The following is a 9,516-nucleotide window of genomic DNA, read 5'->3' as shown; positions in this document are numbered from 1 at the left end:
GTTGAGTTAGTTAGTAGTGTGTTAAACTGGCGGTTATGGTAAGGGGCGGGGCATTTCCCAAACACACTCAAAGCGCTCGACCAATCACAACACACTACTCCAGCCGACCAATCAGAGCACAGTGTGCTTTTCAGAAGGAGGGGCTTCATAGAGACAGGAAGTAAACAGAGCGTTACTGACAGACTGGGAAGAGAGGAGCCGCAACAATGGAGAATATGAGGAAAATAATCAACATTCAAGCAGGAAAATCTGTTCTAGTAGAGGGAAAAGAACATCAAGACTTTGAAAAGTTTACATGATCTGTATCACAAAATGTTAATATCAGGTATATTGAAGATATTTAATTTCTTATCAGCTATTCCAACTCTGTGCATGAATGGGTGGTTTTTGCTATATTTCTGGCAAAATAATCAGATTTGAGTCAACTGTGCTTCTGGACTGCATCAAGACACACATGCATTTACACTATAAGAGCGATGTGGTCACGTGTTTCTGCCTACCTTGACGTGGTTTGAGTTTTGGATTATGTTTATACTTGCTTTAGAAACAGATTGTTCAGACTTTAAATTCTGGTTAAGCCACATTCATTTACTGTATGTTTGATCAAACAAATGCAGCCTTGGTGAGCAGAAGAGATTTCTCTCAAAAACATTAAAAAATCCAAACTTTCAAATGGTAGTGTACATTAAATATTTATTAAAGATTTCTTATGGATGTCAGGTGTACATTAAATATATAAAAATCAAAATCTCTGTACATAGGAGGGCGAAGCACTAGGGATATTACTCCTTCCTCCCCTTCCATCAAAATCAATGTGAATATGTTTCTGTGAGTTTATCTCACACACACACACACACAGACAATAAATAAATAAATAAAATAATATTTGAAGCAAACTTAACCAAACAGGACTGTCAGGAGTGAATACAGTCCGTATAAATGTTTAAAGCTTGCCTTAATGTTGAACAACTACATTAATTGAATTTGAAGGAAGGCTTAACAAAACCTTCTTCCTCCAGATTCACTGCTGAAACACAAGGGCAGTTCGACTATTTCAGACAAAATAAATAAATAAAGCAATTCTTTCTCTCCAACTCTGGCAGGTTTTAATTAAATAACGAGTCTGGCGCCCACCTCTGCGTTTCTCTTTTTAAGCTCAAGGTGCTTCTTCAAAAGCATATCCCACAAACCCAGCTCTGTGTTGGGTGAAGATAAAGCTCACATATAAAGGCTATGAAATAGGTAATGAACATCGCACAGCTCGGATTTCCAAGAATGAGTCGTGTCACACAGTGCAAGAAATGTACATTAAGGTAGATCCTCTTTATTCGTCTGATGTGCCTCATGCCGGCTGTAAGTGATTCTGTGGACTTCCGTCATGCATTACACACAGCAGAACTTTCTGGAGAATAATGAAGACCGGAGGGTGTGTGAATCCCGCATTATCACACACGTCTGCTGAGGAACCATGCCATCTTCACTCCACTGCCCATTCATTAAAAGAAGATAGTCCTGCAGAACCCAGAGCCGTACACTTACAACCTGACTGACCAAATACAGTTCATGAGGGTTGTATACGATTCACTGTCATATATGTATGTATATATATATATATATATATATATATATATATATATATATATATATATATATATATATATATATGTATATATATGAAGAGTTCAGATGCAAAAGCCACTAAGTGCCATATGAAATTTTCATAGAATGATAATTTTTATGAAGCTCGTATATTTAAGTTCAGTAATTTCAGTTAAATGGCAATGAAAATTACCTATTAATTGCCATTTAAGTGAAATATTATATATATATATATATATTCAGAGATTTATTCCTCAATGTCTTAAGTGACACATTTACACCTCCATTCAAAGCTTTGGGGTCAGTGTGATTTTTGAAAAACATTTTTTTATATCAAGATTTTTGATCAAATAAATGCATTATTTGATCAAAAATACAGTACAAACTGTCAGATTGTGAAATATTATTGTAATTTAAAATAACTGTTTTCTATTTGAATATATAGTAAAATGTAATTTATTCCTGTGATCAAAGCTGAATTTTTAGCATCATTACTCCAGTCTTCAGAGTCACATGATCCTTCAGAAATCAGTCTAATTTGATGATTTGATGCTCAAGAAACCATGAACCATTAATTCGGGGTAAGTAGTAATTAATATATATATATATATATATATATTTGTTTAGCAAGGACGCACATTAAATTGATCAAAAGTGACAGTAAAGAAATGTGTAATATTGTATAATATATTGTATAATACAATATTGTATAATATGTATAATATTGCAACAGATTGCAAATGCTGTTCTTTTGAACTCTCTCTTCATTAAAGAACCCTGAAAAAAAATTGTATCATTGTTTCTAAAAAAAATTTAAGCATTTGATGGACACAAATTACTGGATCACATAAATGTTCAACATATGGTTAATATTTTTACATGTATCCCCACAGGACATGTTCATGCTATAATGTGAATCCGACGTCACACAGTTATAAGAACTCTTCTCCAGTCTGAAAGCCTGTCCGCTCTATCTGTGCTAATGCGGACTGTCACTAATGCTCAGCGAGACATGTCTTCTGCCATATCAACTCTTTGAAATACATAAATAAGTAAATACTGCTGTGCGGATTCTGCCGTTCCTCTAATTGTGAGTGTGTACTGATGTATTGGAGATGAAACAAACCACAAATCACGCTTGACAAGCGGAGGAACGTTATATGTCTGAAAAATCTGTTCAATTTCTGTTTTCTTCTTTTACAAGCATATTTCTAGCAAAATATGAGTGTCGTGTTTCTAGCGCTGCTCCGGTGCCACATTCATTCAGTGTCATTATGATATAATACTTTACCAAATAATGTGAGGGTGAATCTCACAAAACCTGTCAAAAATGTGTCTGTCATATTGGAAACTATAAGCTGATTTCGGTGAAATAATTCAGAGTAATTTTGAATAATAATGAGAATTACTACTACTACTAATAATAATAATGTAAAAAATATGTCCAGGTCATATTAGACACCAAACAATACATACATACATGAAGACTGGAGTAATGATGCTGAAAGTTCATTACTGAGAAAGAAGCAACTTTTATTGCAATGAATGTTAATGGTCATACAAAATATATATTTTTAAAGTTTAGCATGAAAAAACACCTGGACAAGAGATGGACCCAAAAATAAATCACCTTTCACTCAAGCGCATGCCAAAAAGAGTTGTTTCTGCCCCATATTGTAATGATGGGATGAAAGCACATCACACACTCTCCCACCGTCCCTCATTAGCGACCGGTGCGACAGAAATGTCCCAACAAAGAACAAACTAAATCCTCATGCAACCCTCAGGCAAATTAAACCTAACAAAGTGACTGTGTTCTTGGCACGGAGGTCCGTCCACAGCCACCCATGCTTCTCAAAGTTAATTTTAGGCAAAAAGAGTGATTTGTTTAATGATTGCAGCCCAGCAGGCCAGACTCTATTTTTACAGGAGGACGGCGATGGGTGACCATGTGTCCGGAGAACAAACTACAGAATAATCCCCAGAACAAAGACAAAAGCAGCGTAAGACACAGGCAGGCCTTTATTTGAAATAATAGCCTAATGCCTCCTGAATCTCAGAGCTGCTTCATTCTTTGATAATTAGTTGGCATTCTCAGCAGAAAATAAACAAATAATGGAGGAGTGTGTTCGCTGTGTGCACAGCTGAGCTTGTGTTTGCCAGCATCAAAGCTTCGTCCCCTCCTGGCCAAGCGTGTGCCTGCTGGATGCGGTCAGACATTTGCAGACACACGCACACACACACACACACACACACGCACGCACGCACGCACGCACACACACACACACACACACACAGCTGGGGTTGCTGCAGCTTTGCTCTGTTTGGGTGAATCTCTGCTGCCCCCTACAGGAAGATACGCTCCAAACACTTACATCTTTATGCAGAAATCCCTGTGAGCTGATGTGTCCTGTTCAAACACACACACACTAGGCCTAAATATAAGATTTATGTATTTGAATTCCATATAAAATGTTTCTGTAATTTACAGCTTTACATAAACAAACTAATGAGCTTTAATGTGATGAATATTTGTCAGTCTGACAGTCAGGCCAGAAGATGTGCGGCCCAGGCAAACATTGACATCTTCACCCTTTACCCAAATGTCATTAAAATATACGATTTTGTAAGCATATTGTGTAGCTGTGCTTGTAGTCGATTGTTTTATTTGTGATAATGACAAATTGTGGCAACATTATTTCTGTCCAGGCAGTCATACAACGAAAGAGAAATTATGAACACATGCAAAAACAAGAGAGAACCAACAGAATATTAATAACTGATTATGTTGTAGTCAATGTATACTTTTTTTTCTTTTTCTGTGAGCTCTTTGTTTTACTATAAAATCAAACTTTTTTTTTCTTTTTTTTTTTGCAAAAGATAAATGTCAGATTTTTAAAGTATTTCCTCATGTTTTGATGGTTTAATCGAACTTGTAGGGTCATTAAAAACAAATATTCCCTCCAGACATTATGTATGTGAAACTGGTCAGATTTCTGCACTTAAAAAAAAAACTCTCAAATGAGATTATATATATATATATATATATATATTTTTTTTTTTTTTTTAATTGACGAAGTCTCACTATTTTTAATGCATTAAGGTAAAACAAATATAGAACATAAATATAGAACATACCAGATACATATAAACATTAGATACAATAATAATAATAATAATAATAAAAAACCTAAACAAAAATGAGAAAAACTGCCTTGTAAATTTCCTTCATATTAACAGTACATCGGGTGCTATTTGTATTTGACTCTTCTTCATGTGAGCTGTAAAGCGTCCTCTGACTTACTATTGTGTAGGTTCACTACACGGTAAACACCTTGTGAGTATTTAGCTCCTTCAGTGCCAGCACTTTCTCAGTAGTCGACCTCAGGAACACATTCAGCCTGACGGTCGCGTGTTCATTCGACAGCAGCGTCTAGCATGGCATTGCTTCTGCAGCGTTCATTATGTTAAACCTTTGACATGTAAAAATGAGCAGCAGAAAGCCTTCTCAACATCTCCAACAACAAACACCCCATGAGAGTCATGCAAAATTATTTTCATCTCATGAAAAACAGGTGCACTGCAAAAAAAAAAAAAAAGAGAGAAAGGATTTGACTCGGTTGCCTTGAAGGAACGCTCGGCCTGTTCAAACACAGCCCAGGCGTTTGCCTCGGGAACAGCTGTGTGTGAAGATAAAACTCGTGGAGTTGGTGAGGTAGTTTGGTAATAGGATTGCCTAAAGCTGAAGATGTCGACACGAGGAAGCAAACCCTGATAATCTTGACACGAACGTTGCCCTGCTGTTTCAGGCTCTCGCTTCAAAACCTGCAACATTTGATCACTGTGTACGACCCAGAACATCGTAGCATCGAGGAAACCTCTGTCCTAAAGTCACTGCACTAATAATTAATGGTGATGGGCTAGCAAAATAACATGTAGTGACTGAGTGCAAATGTGTCTTAGCTGAGGGACTAGAAACTAGGGCTGTGAAATGATTAATCGTGATTAATCGCATCCAAAATAAAAGTTTGTGTTCACATAATATATGAGTGTGTACTGTGCATAATTATTTTGTATATATAAATACACACACATGCATGTATATATTTAAGAAATATTTGCTTAAATATACTGTATATATAATTTGTATTATATATAAATATAAATATTTTATGTATAAATAAAAAAAAAATCTTAAATATATACATGCATGTGTGTGTATTTATATATACAAAATAATTATGCACAGTACACACACATATATTATGTGAACACAAACTTTTATTTTGGATGCGATTAATTGCGATTAATCGTTTCACAGCCCTAGTAGAAACCAAATCTTTTTTTTTTTTTAAGGCATACTTTTATGTTTTAGAGAGATCAATATTCAAAAGTTGAAAGAAGTCTCTTCTGCTCACCAAGGCTGCATGTATTAAAACAGTAAAAGCAGTAATATTGTGAAATATTATTGCATTTTTTTTTTTTTTTTTTTTTAAGTAACTGCTTTATATTGTAATATACTTCATCAGTAATACAGCATCATTACTCCAGTCTTCAGTGATCCTTCAGAAATCATTCTGATATGATGATTTGATGCTCAAGAAACATTTCGGGAATGTTTTTTTACTTCATATTTTTGTGGAAGCCTTGATCATTTTTTTGTTGTTGTTTTTTTGTTTTTGTTTCAGGATTCTTTGAGGAATAGAAAGTTCAAAAGAACAGCATTGATTTGAAATATACTTTTTTCCTCTTTTTTTGTAAATGTCTTTACTGTCAGTTTTGTTAAATTTGTTGTGTCCTTGCTGAATAAAAGTATTAATTTCTTTATATAAAAAATACTGACCTCAAACTTTTGAACAGTAATATATGTTAACAACAACCAATGATTGTATCAATATCCAATCAGAAGAGGTTACATAAGATCAGACGGTAAATGTGATTAATATATATATTCAGATGCAAAAGCCTCTAAGTGCCATCTGAAATTTTCTTCTAGAATGATCATGTTTATCAAGCTTGTATATTTAAGTTAAGTAATTTCACTTAAATGACAATTAATAGGTAATTTGCATTGCCATTTAAGTGAAATTACTGAACTTAAATATACAAGCTTGATAAAAATTATCATTCTAGAAGAAAATTTCAGATGGCACTTAGAGGCTTTTGCATCTGAACTCTTCATATATATATATATATATATATATATATATATATATATATATATATATATATATATATATATATATATACATATATATATACACTCACCTAAAGGATCATTAGGAACACCTGTTCAATTTCTCATTAATGCAATTATCTAATCAACCAATCACATGGCAGTTGCTTCAATGCATTTAGGGCTGTGGTCCTGGTCAAGACAATCTCCTGAACCCCAAACTGAATGTCAGAATGGGAAAGAAATGTGATTTAAGCAATTTTGAGCGTGGCATAGTTGTTGGTGCCAGACGGGCCGGTCTGAGTATTTCACAATCTGCTCAGTTACTGGGATTTTCACACACAACCATTTCTAGGGTTTACAAAGAATGGTGTGAAAAGGGAAAAGCATCCAGTATGCGGCAGTCCTGTGGGCGAAAATGCCTTGTTGATGCTAGAGGTCAGAGGAGAATGGGCCGACTGATTCAAGCTGACAGAAGAGCAACTTTGACTGAAATAACCACTCGTTACAACCGAGGTATGCAGCAAAGCATTTGTGAAGCCACAACACGCACAACCTCGAGGTGGATGGGCTACAACAGCAGAAGATCCCACCGGGTACCACTCATCTCCACTACAAATAGGAAAAAGAGGCTACAATTTGCACGAGCTCACCAAAATTGGACAGTTGAAGACTGGAAAAATGTTGCCTGGTCTGATGAGTCTCGATTTCTGTTGAGACATTCAGATGGTAGAGTCAGAATTTGGCGTAAACAGAATGAGAACATGGATCCATCATGCCTTGTTACCACTGTGCAGGCTGGTGGTGGTGGTGTAATGGTGTGGGGGATGTTTTCTTGGCACACTTTAGGCCCCTTAGTGCCAATTGGGCATCGTTTAAATGCCACGGCCTACCTGAGCATTGTTTCTGACCATGTCCATCCCTTTATGACCACCATGTACCCATCCTCTGATGGCTACTTCCAGCAGGATAATGCACCATGTCACAAAGCTCGAATCATTTCAAATTGGTTTCTTGAACATGACAATGAGTTCACTGTACTAAAATGGCCCCCACAGTCACCAGATCTCAACCCAATAGAGCATCTTTGGGATGTGGTGGAACGGGAGCTTCGTGCCCTGGATGTGCATCCCACAAATCTCCATCAACTGCAAGATGCTATCCTATCAAAATGGGCCAACATTTCTAAAGAATGCTTTCAGCACCTTGTTGAATCAATGCCACGTAGAATTAAGGCAGTTCTGAAGGTGAAAGGGGGTCAAACACAGTTTTAGTACACAGTAAAATCTCCAGTGTTGAAATCCTGGTGTTAAGGACTTTTAGAGTAAAGAGTTAATTTTCTGGTGTTGAATTGCAAGGGATTAACACTGCTAGTGTAAACCGCACCCTCTGGGTGGTGAAAATATGTGGAGTTAAATTAATAACACCGAGAGAGTGTAATTAGTTACATCCGGGACATTTATGCGCTGGGCGCGACCAGACGAGTTTAAACTTTTTTCAAAGACGCCATTTTCTTTGACTCGCGATGCAAGGCATACGGGGAGGGAAAACGCATCAATTAAGTGTTTTATCGCATTTATACATGCATTTTATAACATCATATTGTTTTTATAACAATATGTATGTGCTGTGCATGGCTAAACTGCTCTCAGAGGGGCATTTTCCATGACGCGCGATGTGGAGCAGACCAGGGTGGTGTTGCTTTTTAACAGGGAAACGACGAAAGTAAGTGTTTTAACTAATTTACAATATTTATTTTATAACATATTGATTTATAGCTATATTTAAATGCTCTGCGCGCTTAAACGAGCCGAAACTTTTTCAAAGGCGACATCTTCGCTTGTAACGTTAACTGGGAAAACACCGAAAGTAAGTGTTTTTACCTAATTTACAACATGTATTTCATGGCATTATATTGTTTTGTAACGATATTTATGTGATGTGCGCGCTTAAACCTTTCTCACAGACTAACGTTAGGCCCTCCATCTTCTTTGACTCGTGACGCAGTGCAGACACGGAGTTTGCTTTTAACAGTGAAAACACCGAGTAAGTGTTTTAACATATTTACAATACGTGTTTTATAATGTTATATTGTTTTATGATAATATTTGTGACGTGCAAATATCATAAAGTAGCATGTATTTATCCTCAAACTATCTTTTACTCTCGTTTGCCAGCACACCTAACGTACAGAAGAACAACTCACACCTGAAAAACAGAAGAACAACTCCACAAACTGCGGACCGACAATGCACGTGAAATTGTCACTTTATTTCCTTATTTGGTGGACCAATTTTCTTAAAATTGGTAAGTAATTCTTTCAGATTAAATATGTATGCAAAATGTATTTATCAGATTTACTTATGGTTGATGTTTGGATATGCTTTAAATGTATTGATTTAGCTATTTGTGTTTGCTAGGAGCATTTCTATGATGCACCAAGTAGCTAAGAGTAGCAGGCTGGGTGTTTAAAGACAGACTAGAACCTGGTGATGGTAAGATTTAACAGATAACATACATGTATGAGAGAATCATGGGCACGAACATAAAAAAATAATCATAGCTTTGTTGCTATTTGGTAGATTTTCTGTGTTTCATAACACTCATTTTGAATTTGTCCAGTCAAATTATTTTACAAAAGTAAATCTTTTTTTTCTTTTCTTTTTTTTTTTTTTACTTAAAATGAGTTTTCAAACCTTTTCATGATTTGACAGGTATATGTTTTCTTGCTGTTTAATTTT

General features: G+C 35.7%; 1 long non-coding RNA gene across 1 annotated transcript; it reads left to right on the top strand.

Moving 5' to 3' along the window:
- Positions 1-8,800: 8,800 nt before the first annotated feature.
- Positions 8,801-9,263, top strand: LOC311083840. Its single transcript, XR_014606373.1, has 3 exons — positions 8,801-8,821; positions 8,953-9,082; positions 9,196-9,263. It is a non-coding gene; the product is annotated as an uncharacterized lncRNA (long non-coding RNA).
- The last annotated feature ends 253 nt before the right edge of the window (positions 9,264-9,516 follow it).

This window comes from Abramis brama, assembly GCF_963993115.1.
Source record: "Abramis brama genome assembly, chromosome: 5".
In the NCBI taxonomy this organism is placed as follows: Eukaryota; Metazoa; Chordata; class Actinopteri; order Cypriniformes; family Leuciscidae; genus Abramis; species Abramis brama.
This window is presented reverse-complemented; position numbering and strand designations above follow the sequence as displayed.